This window comes from Archocentrus centrarchus, chromosome 15 (genome assembly GCF_007364275.1).
Source record: "Archocentrus centrarchus isolate MPI-CPG fArcCen1 chromosome 15, fArcCen1, whole genome shotgun sequence".
Taxonomy (NCBI): Eukaryota; Metazoa; Chordata; class Actinopteri; order Cichliformes; family Cichlidae; genus Archocentrus; species Archocentrus centrarchus.
The window spans coordinates 13,613,410-13,632,185 of NC_044360.1; positions in this window are offsets into that span (position 1 = coordinate 13,613,410).

Below are 18,776 nucleotides of genomic sequence, written 5' to 3' on the forward strand. Positions count from 1 at the left end.
AGTAGCAGTAAAATACAGTGAAAACACCTCATTACACATAAAACTGTGTTATTGGTGAATTGTACATAAATTATCAAAAGTTATTTATTTATTCATCAGAAAAATCCTCCCCTTCGGTGTTATATGGATCAGTATTACAGTTGCAGATGTTTATGGTTGAGTTCATTTAAATAGTTTATATTCTGTTTAATCCACAGTAATTTTCCATATCTACAGTAATTTTCCATATCTACAGTAATTTTCCATAAAATCACATCTATAGTAGCTGTCTCATGAGGATCACAACACAGGCCTACATTTTGATTAAAAAAGTACAGTCGTCCCTTGCTATATTGTGGTCCCCTTATTGTGGCTTCACTTTTTTTAATATTACTAATTTTGCTTCGCAGAGTTTTCACTATATTGTAGGATTTTGTGGCATACAGATACTTCTGTAGCACCCCATAACTATGTTCATCACTCGGATGAGATAAGTTATGCCTACGCCTTTAGCGGAAATACAAGTAATGGTCGAGGGCGAAGATACTGGACCACCTTCATCGCCAGCAGTACTGCACAGCTACATAAGTCATCATCTTCATCATTTAAGTTGTAGTAAGCGAGTGGGAAAGGTTTATAGGAGTGTGGGAAGAGTTTATAAAGCCTTAAAATATATATAAATAATAAAATAAATATATAATACATATAACACCACAACTTTGTGGATTTTCACCTATCACAGGGGTCTCATAACCCCCACAATGGGTGAGGGGTCATATTAAATTAAATCCATCCATTTTCTTCCATTTATCCAGTTCAGGGTGGCAGGGGTGCTTTAGCCTATCCCAGCTGACATAGGGTCAAAGGTGGGGTCAAGTAGACCGTTTGCTAGTACATTACAGGGTTAACACAGAGAGACAACCATTCACACCTATGACCAATTAAGAATTGCCAACCTAACCCAAGCATGTGTTTAGACTGTGAGAAGAAGCCTGAATACCTAGAGAGAATCCACACAACCCACTCCATACAGAAAGGTCCCAGCCAGGTGGTGGATTTGAACTCAGTTCCTTCTTGCTGTGAGGCAACAGTGCTAACATCCGTGCCACCACCAGGCTGAAGAATATTAATGAATGCCTAAGGTGCTGTGATTTCTGAGATATACTAGTCAGAAAGTGTTAGAGGACCCTGCATCTGCTCAACTTGCCCGTTTTATTAAACTGGACATGACATGACATCCCTCTGAGTCTCTAACATCAAAGTTTTCTTTGTTAATGTTCTAAAGGTGTTGCTAAAAACTTTTTCTCTACTTCACATGTATTGGCCAAGATGGTTAGTAAGAGGAAACCTATATATTATGATTATAAATCAGAGGGCTTATTTATTTACCAATGCCAGCTCTGCTTCCACACAGTGGTAACTGATGGTAACTGATCTCTGAGCAGTGAAAGCTAAGCCAGCAGCAGCTTGTCTAGCTTGCTAGTCTCCCATGAGCCTCCTATCAAAGCCCAGAGGTTTTTCCACAATGAACTTGTGAAAACAACAAGCAAAAGCTCCTGGCCTCACAGTTTGACAAGCTCCAGCTTTTGTGAACATGCCCATGAAATTGAGACAGCCTACAGATTTCAGTGGAATCAGAGGCAAACAGAGCTAATCCAGAGTCAATAACCAACTATGGCCACAAGATGGCAGTAATTTACAGGATGGATCTAAACAGCTATGATCAATGGTGAGGACAAACAGTGCGGCTCTCTCTATTGGAGGCATAGACCTAAGCACAATGCTTGTTTGTAATTGTTCCCACAAGCAAGTAAGCTTGAACAGCTTTAGAAGTTGGTCTGAATATTGAATAGTACATTGTATATTTTTTCTCTATGATGGTTTGGAAAGCTTTCAGAAAAAAATATTTAAAGAAATGAATTATAGTTGGCTTTTGAGTAATTTTTGGCCCACTACATGAAGACTACTAATAGTCTGCCGTAGTCTGATAGCATTTCTCACCAAATTCGTTTTGTTTCCTGTGGGACACATGAATGCTTGTGCCAAATTTTGAGAGAACTTTTACTTTAGCATTTTACTTACTGGTGATGCTGGAGGAAAAAAGTTAGAAGATCAGGTTAAGTTAGGTTTTCTTCTCTGAGGACCATAGATATTTGTACAAAATATTGTGACAATCCAGCAACTGACTAACTGATAGACTGAATTGCAATTCCTACAACCATACTTCTATGATTTATATACAGCATATAAATGTTTATTCCTGCTTAGCTTTACTACTAAGAATTCACTTATTAGTTGTTACAGTTCCTCTAAACAAATTTGCACAACAGAATTTTTTTGTTCATAAGGGAAAAATAAACTGAGTTGGGCCAACTTTTCAAACAAAACACAACAACAAGCAAACAAAGACAACCATACACAGAAACAAATGTAAAGTGCTGCAGCCTAATCATGCTCATTTCTAGGGACACTTTTATACTGTATATCAGCCACTTATTTGCAATTTGATATTGTCAAATTGTTTTTTTTTTAGTCTGTGCAGCAGTTTTAACAGCCTGCTGTCCACACAGCCTAGAGAGTAACAGTTGTGGTCTCTTGGGTATGTCCTCTTCCATCATTAAATACATAATGGCCCAGATTGTGTTTGCTTCCAGTCTGTGTCAACACCAAATGCAGGCACTGGTCGACAGCGCACTTCAAAGTGAGAAATGATCTCTGAGCCCCAGTGATGCTGGCTGTGCTCGGGCTCATGTCTCTTCATATGCGCTACTTTAGACCGGAAGATTTTTGTTTCCATGGTAGCCCATATTGTTGCGACTAATCAGATATTTTCAGATATGCATTAGTTTTGCAGTGGTTTTATCTCATAAAAAAAAAGCCTCTCAGAATAGCACAGATGAACAGAACATATTATGTGGAATTAGTCTAAAAAGATATGCTCTGTATGGTGCTCTGCAAAAAAGATGAGCTTCGAACAATATTAAATAGGGTAGATGAAAAAAATATTAATCACACATGAAGCTACAACTTTGATTTATCTTGGCTTAATATAAGATCTCCAGGAAACCACACTTCATCATCCCTGCCATCATTTGTGACTCACCAAATATGGCTTTGAAGTTCCCTCATGCATGAAGATGTCATCTCTGCCCATCTAAATTAAATCACTGTTACTCATCAGTTTTTCCATTTGAGCTCATATGCTATCCCAGTGGTAACTAACCCTATTGGCCATTTAGTGCACCAAGAGACTATGCTGTATGTTGCTGGTATATCAGGGGAATAACCCATGACATCTTAGAGGCTGATTCCCCCATAACTAGGTGTCATTAATCTAAGGTCAGATTGCAATGACAGAGTATTTAAATTTGAAATTGTGTCACTTAATATCACGGGTGGTCTTTATTCCCTCCAAGCTCGGGTCCGCTACCAGAGGCTTGGGAGCTTGAGGGTTCTGCGCAGTATCTTAGCTGTTCCCAGGATTGTGCTTCACGGTGGGAACTACACATGTAGGAACCAACCCGCTCACCTTTTCTGCATCTTGCAAAGACATGGAGTTTGGAACCAAAAATCTAAAAATTTGGACTCATGAGACCAAAGGACAGATTTCCACTGGTCTAATGTCCATATCTTGTATTCCTTGGCCATTCTCTTCCTCTAGTTGTTCTTCCTTAGAAGTGGCTTCTTTGCAGCAATTCAACCATAAAGTCCAGATTCACACAGTCTTCTCTGAACAGCTGATGTTGAGATGTGTGTGCTACTTGAACTCTGTGAAGCATTTAGGTGGGCTCTTATCTGGGGTACTGTTAACTTGTGGTTTCTGAGATTGGTAACTGATGAACTTATCCTATGTGACAGAGGTAACTCTTAGTCTCCCTTTCCTGGGGTAAACCTGATGAGAGCCAGTTTGATCCTAACGTTTGATGGTCTTTGTGACTGCACTTGAGGATACTTTCAAAGTTCACTGTATACCAACTCTACCTCTTCACAACACAACTGATGGTCTCAAACACATTAAGAGGGCAAGAAATTCAAGAAATTAACTCTTGATAAGGCACAGCTGTTAACTGAAAGCCATTCCAGGTGACTACCTCATAAGGCTGACTGTCAAAATGCCAAGATGTGCAAAGCTGTCATCTAAGCAAGAGGTGCCTACTTTGAAGAATCTAAAATATAAAACATATTATTTTACATTATTTTGTTTACTAAATAATTCCATATGTATTTCTTCATAGTTTGGATGACTTTAGTATTAATCTAGGCCTAGGCTGCTGGGGGGTTCCCATGATGCACTGAGTGTTTCTTTTCATTCATCTCTTTTTTACTTCATTTTTACCACACTGTGCATTTAATCATTAGTTATTATAAATCTCTGACTCCCTTCTACAGTGTGTCTTTTGTCCTGTTTCTCTCCCCTCAGCCCCAACCATTCATGGCAGATGACTGCCCCTCCCTGAGCCTGGTTCTGCTGGAGGTTTCTTCCTGTTAAAAGGCAGTTTTTCCTTCCCACTGTTGCCAAGTGCTTGCTCACAGGGGGTTGTTTTGACTTTTGGGTTTTCTCTGTAATTATTGTATTGTCTTTACTTTACAGTATAAAGTGCCTTTTTTATATTTTATTCCAGAAATGAAGGTTTGAAAACTTTGAGTTTATTCTTTTTCTTTTCTTTTTAATTTTAACAACTTTAAAATGATGACAGTCTTCACAATGTTTTTTACAGATGGCTATAGATACTCACTGTTGTACCTTTCTTCTGACCTCCTCTGTACATAATTTGATTGAACCAAAAATTTCAAATTTGTATTCATCATTTCCTGTTGCCACTGATTTTCAGTCCAGGTTTTGTTTGACACACCTTTCCCCCTTGTTTACCTTCCTTAAGCCTGGCTTCTTGACAGCCGCCCTTCCACTGAGACCATTTCTGATGAGGCTTCAGTGAAGTAGTTTTTTTTAGGCCTTCCACTTCTTTTTGTCCTCCACTTGTCCAGTTTTTCACACTGTTGTGCAGTGCGTCCTTTTATAAGGACATACTGCACACCATATGCCGAGTGTTTGGGAATCACATTTTTGGTGCAAAATATTTTATGTCTGTCAAACTATGTTATCATTTCAACTAAAGAAGTGGGAACCAATTATGTGTTTTTGTGACAGGCTGCTAGTAACAAAATGCCTAAAGATACAAATTTAATATTGGTTTTTTCCTAAGTTGTCTGTTGTGTGTACACAACAGACAACTTAGGTCAGTGTTTATTGGCTTAACAAATAAACAAACAAAATAAATAAAAAAATTAAATAAACATTACTCTGAAAATGGTCAGGATTGTACTAGAAATGCATCAAAATGAGTGATGCTTTTGAAATGAATGTCATAAAAAGAGTTTCAGTGTATCAGTTTTCCTATACGTCAATATGCAGCACAAGTCCTACTAGGTATTACTCACATCTGGGAGAACTTACTAAGAATTTACTGTTACTGCTCATCTTACTATTTCTACTGTCACAGTAGTTCCTGTCTCTTAATGTAATCCCAGACTGATACGCTGATGTAAGATCAAGGGAACAATACCATCTGTTCCTGCTCTTCTTGTCACCCAAGATAGTTCTTTATGACTTAATATTGTATGTTTGTTTGGACTTGTTGTAATGCTGTAGAATGAAGGTATCTGGCACCAATCAGAATGAAGGTATTGTGATGGATAACAAGCTAAACATCTGTGTTGTTAAAAACTTTTTTCTCTCTAATTTTGTGTACAAAGTAAAAAAAAAAAAAAAAAATTATGATTCATCCACAGTAACACAGCGATAATAATATTCAGATCACCATGTGGCCATCTGTTTCTACTAGAAATTTGATATGCTGTGTGATTACTTATAGCCAGCTAATGAGCATCAAACACAGCACATGCAGATGCACACAAACAGTGAAGTTCCCCTCACTTCCGAGAACATTACAAAGATGTATTTATTCATTTAGCCTGACTCTAACAATATCTACTACTTGGCTAAACCTAACTTTGTCCTAACTTTAAACCAAAATGTAATTTTAAAAAACATAACACATACTGTATATAATATTATTATATACAATATTTAATATTATATATACAATAGAATATTAAATATTATATTAAATATATAATACCAAGGCAGGATACGGCTAGGGTACACCAGGGTGTACCCTGCCTCTTGCCCTAAGACAGCTGGGATTGGTTCTAGCCCCCTCGCAACCTTGAAAAGGATATGCAGAAGAAAATGGATGGATAGATGGATGGATGGATGGATGGATAATATTAAATATTAAATATCAGTAACTGCAAATAATGTCATTTGCAGTCAGTGATTTACTTGAATACAAATAACTTTTTAAGGTACTTTTGGCTGCTCCATTATCTCCAAGGGCGCTGGCAGAGCCAGCAGATTTGGCACAGATTGCCTGATCCATGTATCTGGGCTTGAGACTGACACTAGGAGTACGCTAGCAGATCTAGGTTGGGTTGGCGTCTCCTCCTGATTTCAAACCAGAGTGCTTTTGTGTGTTAGGTGTAGAGACCACGGAGCTATGATAAATATGAATATCTACAAACACAAATTATTTTGCAAAGAAAATTTGCTGTTATGGCTGCAGTAGCTACAGTAGAAATTCCATCTATCTATCCAGTTTGGGGCCAGACTGCAAGGGCAGCAGTCTATGCAGAGAAGCCCAGTTCTTTCGGTCACTGCTCAAATCTCTTGACTATAGGTGAGAGTAGGTATGTAAATTGACCGGTAAATTGACAGCTTCTCTTTTACGTTCAGAGCTCTGTTAACCACGACAGGCTGGTGCAGCATCCGCATTGCTGCAGTTACTGCCGCAATCAGTTACTGCCCCTGTCAGTCTCCTGCTCCTTTCTTCCCTCTCTTGTGAACAAATCTCCTTAATACTGGGCACTTCACCCTTTTCAGGCTGAGGACCATTGTCTCAGACTTGAAGGTGCTAATTCTCATACCCGTCATTGCTTCACAATCAGCTGTGAACTGCTCCAGTGCAAGCTGGAAGCCACCACCTAATAAAGCCAACAGGACCATATCACCCACAAAAAGCAGAGATGAAAGTCTGAGGCCACCTAGGCAGAAGCCTTCCACCTGCAGTTGTAAGAGGACTGAATGGCTCATAACAACTGCAGACACCCCATACTCCTGCACCACCCTCCACAGGATGCCCTGAGGGAAGCGGTCAAAGGCCTTCTTCAGGTTGAAAAAACATGTAGACTGGATGGGCAAACTCCCATGCACATACGAATATTCTTGAGAGGATAAAGAGCTGGTCCAGTGTTCCGATAGTTGGAGCACATCATATGGTCCCCCTTCTTGAAAATGGTAACCACCACCCTAGTCTGCCAATCCAGTGCCACTACCAGATCTCCATGCAAAATACCTCCTATGCCCAAGTTTTTGCTCCAGCCACTCCCAGAGTCACAATCTGCTTGGCCTCCCATTATCCATCAGCTACATCTGAAGTCCCAAAAGCTAACCAAGCTCAATAGCAGTCCTTCTTCAGCTTGATAGCTCCCTTCACCTCTGGTGTCCATCATTTGGTTTGGGGATTACTATGACCAACCACCTTGCAGCCATAGCTCTGTGCAGCAGCCTCAAGAGTTGTGGCATGGAACATGGTCCATTCGGACTCAGTATCCTCAGTCTCCCTTGGAACTTCTGCTGGAGGTGGGACTTAAAGATCTCTGGGACTGTGGTGTCTGCCAGGTGCTCCCAGTGCACCCTCATTATACATTTAGGTGCACTAGGTTTGTCCAGCATTCTTGCCCTGCCCCTGATCCAACTCACCACCAGGTGGTGATCAGTTGACAGCTCAGGTCCTCTCTTCACCCGAATGACCACAACATACGGCTGCAGATCTGATGATACGATAACAAAATTGACCTGCAACCTAGGATGTACAGTTATTGACATCCTTTTGTTCTAACATGTTGTTCGTTATGGAAAAACTGTGGTTTGCACAGAAGTCCAATAACAGAACACCACTTGGATTCAGACCCCCCCCAATCCCCCAATCATGCCCATCCAGGTCTCACTGTCATTGCCCATGTGAACACTGAAGTCTCCCAGTAGGATGACAGATTTGCTGGAGCACCCTCAAGGATCCCACCTAGCAACTAACTGAAGGTTGGGTACTGTCATTTAGTGCATAAGCACAAACAAAAGTCAGGACTGGCCCCTCACCCAGGGCCAGTTTGCCTTAGGAGGCCCTATGAAGGGGCGAAAGCCCCTGGGGATCACTGGGACACACAAACCCCTCCACCACGATAAGGTGGCAATTTGTCGAGGTGAACAGAAATTCTAATCACAGTGATTCATGAATAAGCTTTTTGGGTTAAATCTACCTTCCCTATCATCTTTCTAACTGACTCAACATTTCTTCTTTTTTTAAATCCTGATCTTTTTGCCGTTTTTGGTTTCTATGGCTATGCTCTTTACATCCTCCTGGAAATGCTGCTTGGACAGATGCATTAGAAGGAATAGTTTGTCTTGTTCAAAGCGGCCCCATAGAATTGCATCATATTGCATTGAGGACTTAATAATGACAGTTCTGAATCACTCCCCAAATAATCTGTCTCAATTCATACACCCTTGAGATGAAGCTGCAGCTTGGTATTAGTGGAGAGAAGCTGTCAGATCTGTCAGGAGCAATAGTAGAAGTGCTTACTCATCACAGGGTTTACACACTGTGCTCTTCAACACCCACTGCTGATCTCGCTACAGACCGGACATATATTGAATGTTTCAGTGTTGTATCCAATGTCCACTGACTTCTTTCTGTAGTGGCTCAGTAGCTTTTCTTTAAACAATATCAAATATGGAAAAAGCCTTGCTTGTGCTATCTGGCAATTACAAAGCAAACAAAAAGGGACAAAAAAAAAGTAAAAAAAAATATCATTCACCATCAGTCATTTCCAGACAGTCAGTACACATACACGTCCACACTTTTCTTCCAGCTGCTGTGACTCAGCAAAATCCTCACCAATTTAATTTTTGGGGGCAGGAACCATGATTTTTTATGGAAGACATAACCCTGACGAAAAGAGATGTGAAATCAAAAGGGAGAATTCCTGGCAAAGAAAATTGAAAGCACTTGCTGTAGGCTGAGCTAAAGATCTGTCTCTAATTGGATGGAGGTAATCGTAGCTGTGTGACATAGGTCACACGTAAATTGGGTTTTTTGCACAAGAAGCAGGAGGTTTCCAATTATATAACCATAACAGCAATGTATTCCCCAATCTTTGCGTTTTTCCTCTGCCCCCACATATGTACAATGCTGTATTTGCAATTATGAGTTACATATAAACCATTAGACACTGGTTGCACATCAAAAAGGAGAACAGTAAACTGTGTTCAGGGGTTTAGGATTTCTGTCAATGACAAGAAATCAATTTGAAAAAGCACAAAATCATAGATGAAAGTGCTACTAAAAGGTATTTCAGGTAAGCTTTAAAATATAACAGAGACATAACCATCAGCCTGGGAGACACAAACTTCAACCTTCATTACTAATGTTACCTGAGTGTTACTAAAAGGTAGAGTCAGCTGTGGAGGGTTGTACTTCAGCAGTGATAGGATTATATCATAAAGTCCCATAGCTGGAGAGCAGGCATATTGTGGGTTGTATCAGTTAACAGATCAAAGTGTGACTCTTTAAACTCAAGCAGGTGAGCCTATGCAACATGTGGACATAGGAGACAAATAAATATGTATGTAGGGGGAAAATTATTTGTTTGACACAGCATATTATGCATAGCACACATTTTGAAAAAGCTTCGTGGGTATTTATTATATTATATTAGTATGTGTCAGCTGACATATACTAATGAGAGACACTGTTACGTTGCCAGACATGCCAACAGGAACAGTTTACATTACCATTACCGAAAGCAGTTGTCATTTGAGCCAGTGTTTCTGAGTTTTGTTTATTTAAATATTCTAGTCTAATCCCTAGTCTGTGTAATGCTTACATTCACTTTATGTATTCTTTACTGTATTTAGTTTTGTTCCTAGTTTCCAGCTGCTTTAGAGTTCAGTTCTTCCCTCGGTGTCCCATCCTCTTGTGTCAAGTCTCCTGTGTTAAGTGCATTCGTGTGTCTGTGTTTTCCCTGTTTAGTTTTGCACTTCCTCCTTTATTTTGAGTTTGTATTCCTTTTGCTTTGCCTTCAGTTTAGCTTCCTTTGTCTAATCTGAAATTCAGTTCAGGCTTGTCTTGTTTTTCCCAGCTGCCTCCACGTCCCCTAATCACCCTTCTGTGTGTTTTTAGTCTGTGTCAGTTCACCTTCCCCTAGTGTCTCCCAGCACTAGTACTTCCTAGCCCTAGTGTGTGTTCTCTGTTTTAGGCTTCTTTAAGTTTGTGGGTTTCAGTTTCTTTTTTATTTTATGTTTTGTCTTTTTGCACTCTTGTATCGGCCAGAAAAAAAGGGCTTCTTTTTTGTTAACCCTGCCTGCCTGAGAGTCTGTATTTGGGTCCTTATCTCCATTACACATATGACGCAAAGCATTAAAGAAAACTGTAATGTATCAAGCTATGTAAAATTGTAACAAATCTTCATCTTTGTAACTGAAAATAGAGAACTAAAAGTTTTAAAAAGCAGTTAAAAGCAGCAAGTAGGTAGCAGGTAGCCTTCTTCTTTCGGATGTTCCCTTTAGGGGTCGCCACAGCGGATCATCTGCCTCCATCTCATCCTATCCCTAGCACGCTCTTCTGCATGTCCTCCGTCACTACATCCATGAACCTCATCTGGGAATTTCATCTTTTCCTCCTGCCTGGCAGCTCCAACTTCACATCCTTTGTTCAGTACATCCACTATCCCTCTTCTGCACATGTCGAAACCATCTCAACCCTGCCTCTCCAATTTTGTCTCCAAACTGCTCAACCTGAGCTGTCCCTCTGATATACTCATTCCTAATTGTCCATTCTGGTCACTCTTAACATTTCCAGCTCCACCACCTCCAGCTCAGCCTCCTATCTTTTTGTCAATGCCACCATCTCCAAACCATACATCATAGCAGGTCTTGCTGCCATCTTGTAAACCTTCCCCTTTCACTTTTACTGCTATCCTTCTCTCACAAATCATTCCTGACAGTCTCACACTTCACTCTGCTTGCACTCTCCTCTTCACCACTCTGTTAACTTGAACCCAGCCACAGGGCGGGGTGAAGAGTGGGGGGTGGGGTGGCACAAGCCAGTGTATTCTTAGTGCCAGTCCCAAACTTGGGTAAATGGGGAGGGTTGCATCAGGAAGGGCATCTGGCATAAAATCTTTGCCAAATCAAACAATCAGATTATTCATCTGGGAAGGCTGTTGTATAATGTTGGCTTAAATCTGTTTTTTACTGGCACAGATGGCATTTACTTCTTCAATGCATTTGTAATATTTTCAATAGTTTTATGATCTGTGTGCCTGTTTCTGGAACGTGAAAAGGGCAACTGGACTTCTTTAAGTTTATTGAAGATGTTTCACCTGTCTTCTGAAAGGCTTCTTCAGTTCTAAAACCGAATAGTGGCAAGTCCCAGGTTTTTAAACCCTAGTGAGGGTTGTCCCCTGGAGGTGGTTGTTGACCCACTATTGTTCATGTGCATAATCACATGTGCTGAGGTGTGAAAACAGGGGTGGGTCATTACAGTCAGTGGTTTTGGGTGAAACAAATGTGGGATTTTGCCCCACACTATCAAGTGACAGATGGAGGTAACCTGACGAAAGGTGTTAGTGGGGGCTGAGGTGCCTGGGAAGGGAGCTCAGGACTGCATTGTAGATTGGGGACAGTTGGTGTTGTAATCCACCTCCACTGTTCAGTGATTGTCATTCACAGTGAACATACATGGCTTCTTTAACTCCTCTTTCAAACCATCTGTCTTCCCAGTCCAAAATGTGAACATTGACATCTTTGAAAGCAGATGTACAGCTGAGTCTTGTGAGTGTGTCGAGGTGGCTCTTCTGCCATGCGTTTGTGAAGTGGCTGTTTAGTTTCTCCAATGTAGAGGTCTGCGCACTCCTCACTGCATCGCACCACATACACGATGTTGCTTAGATTGTTTTTGTCCTTGGGATGGATGAGTTTTTGTCTTAGTGTGACTAGGTCTGAAATATACTGGCATGTCATGCTTAGAGAAAATTCTCAAGTTTCTCTGACAAGCCAGATCCAAAAATGGATGTCAAAACCATGTAGACTGCATGAAACATGGGTGTAGCTTCTGGGTCAGAAAAATTAAGCCAATGTTGAAGTGCCTTAAACCTGCATTCTATCTGAAGGCCACCGGATGGAGATAGCTGTGGTAGCAAAAACACTTCCAGTCCTATAGACGTCCATAGAAAAATAGCTTTCTGATTTGACTTTTCTGCTGAGTATATGGGCTCAGCGACTCATTTTGGATCACACGGAATAAAAAATTAACTCTATTTTGCAAATCTTGGTCATACTATATTTTATAATAGGGAATTATTTATGGTATGTTACAAGCTCATTGGCTAACAAAGCTGTCAAACACAAGTCATTATCCAGTGAGAGTGTGGTTTCAGTCAGACCCATCTGGTGGAAATGCTCATCTTGAGGCTTCAAAACAGCACTTCAGTAAACAATGGATGACATCATGGTAGCTATGTCTCTCTTTTATACTGTCTGTGGTCAAAGCATACTGCACTGTATATGCATAACCTGATTTGTGTTTCTAATCAGTGGTAATGATCACTGAACATGCAGTTTCAATATATTCACTCTTGTTTTAGTTTTTTTTAGCAAGGTACAATGTTTGTCCAGCTTCTAATCAGTGACAGACACACAGATATTTTAAGCATAAGAAATTCTAATCAAAATAAATGATTAATGATATGCTCCATGGGTGGCATTGCTATGCAGAGAATTTGATTGTATACTGTTAAAAGGTAGTGAGTGAAAAGGCCTACGAGGAGAGAAAGATACCAAACAGATAATGGCTGGGCTCAGCTTGTGGCTTATATTTGTGGCAGGTACAGCACAGCAAATGCCAGTGATTCCTATTAACTGCCCCCCGTTAACAATGCGGCATGGATTTGTAAATAATGCAGGTAATGGCGGCACTCAAAAGCAATGTAAAAAGCTGGTCATTAGAGATAGGGTGAGATATAATTTAAATACAGTGAGAATGGCACACACACATTCAGACACTGTTGTTCACAGCACAGGGGACAGAAATAACTGTGTAACAAATAAAAAATGAGAGCCAGAGAGAGAGAGAGAGAGAGAGAGAGGTTTAAACTGTGGCTCCTTTCTCAACTGAAGACCAATCACTGCATGAAGGAGGTGTAAATGTTAGATTGTTGGTTAAAAAAAAAAATGTTACAGAAATGGTTGGACACAGTCCCTTCCTAATCCAACACTGGAAAGCTCAACTTGAGCTCACAGAAATCCATGAAATGACACTTACCCTTTTAACACGGCATCACAATGCAATGCTGTGCAAAGACGTGGTTGTGGTAGTGGAAAATAGTATGTTAAAATTAGGTGCTGGATTCAGGAAAATAATGCCAATAAAGAGCAAACTTTTCATTGGCAATGTCATGGAGCTTTGCTGTGATGGACATGTAACTTCCCTAATTAATGTGAGGTAGCAACATAAAGACTGATGTATTAGACAGAAAAAATGTAGCGATGGAGTGGACCAAAGCCAATTTACTCTAGGACATGTACTGAAGCATAATTTTTAATATGGTTCACTTTGTATGCAGCTCACTTTAATACTTTCATTCTCAGTCATTGTTTGGTGCTTCAGGCACAAAAGATAAAATTGGTTAGATTTAGGAAAAGGTCATGGTTTGGGCAGTGAGGCACCTCTTGTGGTTCTGAGATTAAGCTGATGCAAAAACTCTCACTTTTTCAGGTGGTTATATGACCTCAGCTACTGCCAGGTAATGGGGTGTTTGGAGGTGGTACTTATTTTGCTTATTTCTGTGGAAATAATGACTATGGAAGGAATCAGGCTTCAAATCTATTTAAAGATCAACACGACTATGCTGGTCCAATCAGAGGAGAGGGTAGATGTAAAACTCACAAGGGCTGTAAAATAAGAGTGTATCACAGTTCGAGTAGCTCTATGATGCTGTTCTCAGTGCTGTTTGCCATCTTTGCTTAACCTGTTATCATGCAAAGGTTTCTTAGATTGATGGAAAGGTGAACTTTTTACAAGAATCCTCTCCTTTAGAGGTCATCACAGAGGATCATCTACTTCCAGCTGTTCTTGTTCTCTGCACCTTCTCCTGTGAAGCAATGCATCTGATTGTCTCCTCTCCTCTTTTACGTTCCTGTTCTTTTCTTTACTGGTAGCTTGGCCTTCAGCATCCTTATAAAAGAATGCCCAGAACCCAAGCTCACCTCTCATCCCTGAGCAGTCCAACATGCACTGTCCCTGCGATACACTTATTCCTGATTCTGTCCATCTTTGTCATTCCCAGTGCATATCTCAGAATCTTTCACTTGGCTGCCTCCAGCTCTGCCTCATGTCTTTTAATCAGCAGCACTTGCATACATAGCTGACCTCACTACCATCTTGTAAACCACCCCTTTCATTCTTGCTGGTGCCCTTCTGTTGCAAATCAATCTTGAAAATTTTCTCCACTAGTGCCATCCCATCTTCACACTCTTTCTCAGTTTGTGTTCAAATATTTAAAATCATCCACTTTCACCACCTTTACCTCTTAGCAACACTGAGTGTCTCTTTCTTTCTGGCACATGCATTCTCTACTTACTTTGATCCCTGTTCACTCCAGAGCATAATTCCACCTCTCCATGTACTCTTCATCCTTCTTCCTTCTATAGTGCACTCTACAGGCAACCCCCACCCCAATCAAGAAACCAACACAGCCATTTCCTGCCTGGGCATGATGACTTCCTGGAATATCTGCTAGAAGCAAACACACACAACAGCAAGACTACTCTCTGCATGTCTGCACCAGCGACAGCACATTTTTAGGTTATATTTCCACCTGCCACATTCTCAACTTGAAAGAGACAACCAAAAAAATGAATATGCTAAAAATTACAAAACTTCACCAATAAAATGATGGCGTAGGGGTCAACTTTATTAGCAAAAAAATATTTTTCTGACCATTATTCAACTCCATTACTTAGGAAAAGAAAGGGAAATGGTAATTGCATTCCACATGACTGTGTCATTAATCTCTGATGCCCACCTATTAAATCCCTGCAGTATCTTTACTATATGAGACTGGATTTAAACATGGATTTAAATGCAACTTTCCTGGTTATCAAAGACATAGACCCACAAGGCAGTAATTCTTGTGGTACTCTAAATTTTCTTTTTAATCCAGTTTTGATTTAGGCTTATTTTGTCCTTATAAATTCTATAAGTGGCTTGCTAAACATCAGATTGACTGAACCATAATTTTCTCAGATTAAAGAAATTGAAGACTATATCTGAATGGTCTTTCTTGATGGATTTTGTTTTAGTTTTATTTTTAAATACAAAGCTGTCGAGGGTGGCAGTGATGAAAATCTAGATTGGCTCAAGGGGGAATGGATGGTGCTTTTATGGGAGCGGGTGGTAATAGCCCTAAATCCTGCAGGGGCAGGTGGGAGTGGGATTAAACAAACAGCCTTGCTGTGACATCCATCTTCTCCAGCTACTGTACAAAAAAAAAAAAAAAAATTATTTTGCAGACTCCTGATCTTCCTGATGATTATGTCTTGTTCCCTGTACAGTATGTACAGGGAACAAGGCTGTCATAGTGAGCTACATACTACTCCCCTTTTTAACCATTCATACATATATATGCATGCCTCTCCACCACCCTGATCAGTTGTCAACATATTGTGGTTTTTTTGAGAGATCTCTTCATTTATTCAGCAGATGTGGGGATGGGAGATGCTTGAAGTCTCTCGTTGCTGCATTCACACGTGACCCATCAGGCCAGCCTAGAGATGCTGCAGCTGCTCTAATTGCCTCTTGCTGTGCTGTCCTGTTTGTATACTTTCATCTACCTGCAATCTTTCATATGGAAGTGCCAGAATAGGATTTATAGCTGGGATGATAATGGATGTTCTTCTTAAACAAAGTCTGTGGCAATGGTGTGGATAGCATGTTATTTTAGTCTGTTGCTTTAAAATTGATATCATCATTCTCTTTACTTTATGCTGGTATTAAAAGCCTTTACCCATGCCCGGTCAGAGGATCTGTGGTGTGTAACAGAATTTGACAGTCCTGTATTTAGTAATGTTAAGTATCATTCTATAATTTGTAGTCCACTCCACCACATGGCAGTTACACACACTCAGATAATGAAGAGCAACAGAAATGCAGCCATCTATACTTGTAGCACATCACAGCATTTAATCTGTGTCAAGAGACCATCATTAGGATACTACACAAGGAAAAGTGCTATGTCTGTGACAAACATGCTTGAATTTATCATGCTAAATATAAATGCTGAGGCTCTTTTAGCTTTTCATGGGCTCCCTGGTTAGAAACATAGAGTATTTCTTTGCAGCTACACTTCCACTTGCTCTCCCCATGGCTGCATTGATGTAAATGAAAGGCAGTGTTTTCATTTTGTGCATGTTGAGTAATAGCCCAGTGAGCGTGCCCTCTTAATTGTTCCTGTCAGGCTTGTAAATCATGGAAGTCTCCCCACCTCTCCATCACATGCGGCCTCTTCTTACATAATCCTATTAGCTGCAAAACTATCAAACAGAGGGGAACAATATTGCTTACTGGAGATGGGTCTTTTTTTTTTCAGCAGTGGCAAAAACATGTCCACCAATTTTCAGAGTCAGACCGCAAATGTTCACTTGGTTTGCAGATGGGGTTGCTTTAATTTCCTTCTGACTGTCCTTGAATTGGAAAAAACAAAACAAAACACAAACAGAGCAGTTTCATACCTTTAAGGCACGCAGACTCACATCCTGGGATTAGATATCTGCAGTGAACTATTTAGCAATCAAAGGTTTTATATGTTTCAGTAAATTTGAAATTTCATCATATCCTTGGCTGTGACAAAATTTGTCTAGAAAGATCAAATAACATTAAGAACTGCAGACAATAGGAGAATCCAATAATCATTAAGAACCAAATATCTCTTCTACAGTGTGCTGCAATATATATGTGCTAATTCTAAAGAGGGGCTAATGTCTAGCAGGACATCATCATTTCTCTTCTTAATCACCACCACTCTCTCTGTATGAAAAGTCATTCTGACCACTACAGTCTTAGTCATGGCGAACAAAGAGCTGGAATATCAGAGATCAGTGATTTTGAGTCAAAACTGTAATTCCATTTCAAAAGAAGACTCAAACTGTTCAGGTTTACCCTATAGGCTGGATTTAATGTCATGACTCACCTCTGCTTCCAAATGCTGGCTGTTCTCTTGACCTGCATCAGGTTAACTTGGTCCAATTCCATCCTGATCACCTGCAAGGAAATTGAGTTAGGCTGTAGGCTGCCCCAGACAGTCTGTGGCAAGTCAGTTTTTTTCTGTTAAGAGCTCCAAACACTTAAGCTATTAACCTTTTTTGTTTGGACAACTGGGATGGATTACACTGTCAGTCTTCTCATTACAGTTCCCCTTTCCTAAAATGGTTTTTTTATATACAGTTGTAGCAAGATTGAAGCTACTTTTTATCATTATATGCCGAATGGGAGACAGACTTAAAAATTCTCTCAAGCCATCACCTGGAGACAGGCGTGTGTTTGGAAAGGTAGGGATCCAAATGACTTTATTTTAAGTCCATTTGAACCAATTGTGAGGAAAGCATCGAATGCTTGTGCTGATGTTCTTGCTGTGTTTTGGTGCTGTAGTTTGTGGGGCTCACCATGAACTTTACAGTTACAGGAAAAGGAACATTTAAAAACTGCATTTTGTAACCTTAGAAATATTAGTTTATATAAGATAACTAAATAGTTAGATCTACCTTTATTCTTGGACTTTACTAAAGTGGTGTTGCATGATTCACAATTCAAAACAATTCACAGTAAACATTACAAAAAATGTGTGTAATTGCCCAAAGGCTTATAGACCTAACTATGGCAGATAGTAACAAAAAGCCTAATAGCTCCACTTTAGGGAGCTTTGAATGAGGGGTTGAGTAGTGATATTAATAGTGAAGCCTGGGCCACTTACTGTAAGAGCAATGGGCAGAGTATCACTGTCCCTTTGAAAAACACCCTGAGGTATTTATAGTATTTTATGATGTGGATTAACACTAATAGTATTTCCCCCTGTCACAAAGGCCCAGAGTAACACAGCTAAATAAAGGCACATTTCTTTGAAATGAAAATCAAAACAGCATAATAGCTGCTTAACAGTAAATGTACAGTACCAGTTAGGTCATGTTATAAAAAAGCTGTTTAGTTACAAAAAAAAAAAAAAAGATCTTTGCAAACACTCATTAGTACGACTTTGTACTTATGGACCTTTGCTATTCTGACATAACTGCTTATGTAAAACTGCTTATGACCTTTCAAGGTAACAGCACTTTTTTTTCTGAATATTTGTAATTCAGTTCATCTCAAAAACATCTTATGATCTCCTTTATATAATGCCATCCACACAACCATGGGGAAATTTGTACCACAAAGCTCACTGTATTAAAGTCCATTGCACCTTTCCGTGAGCACTTTGTTCTGACAGGCATTAATCATGCATTCTGGTTTTTGATATTGCAGAATGGTACACCCATGTCTTTTAGGACATCCCATTTGCTTTTACAATGTCAAATACACTAAGACAGGTCTATGTTAATATTTTATACATGATGAATTAAAATACAGTAT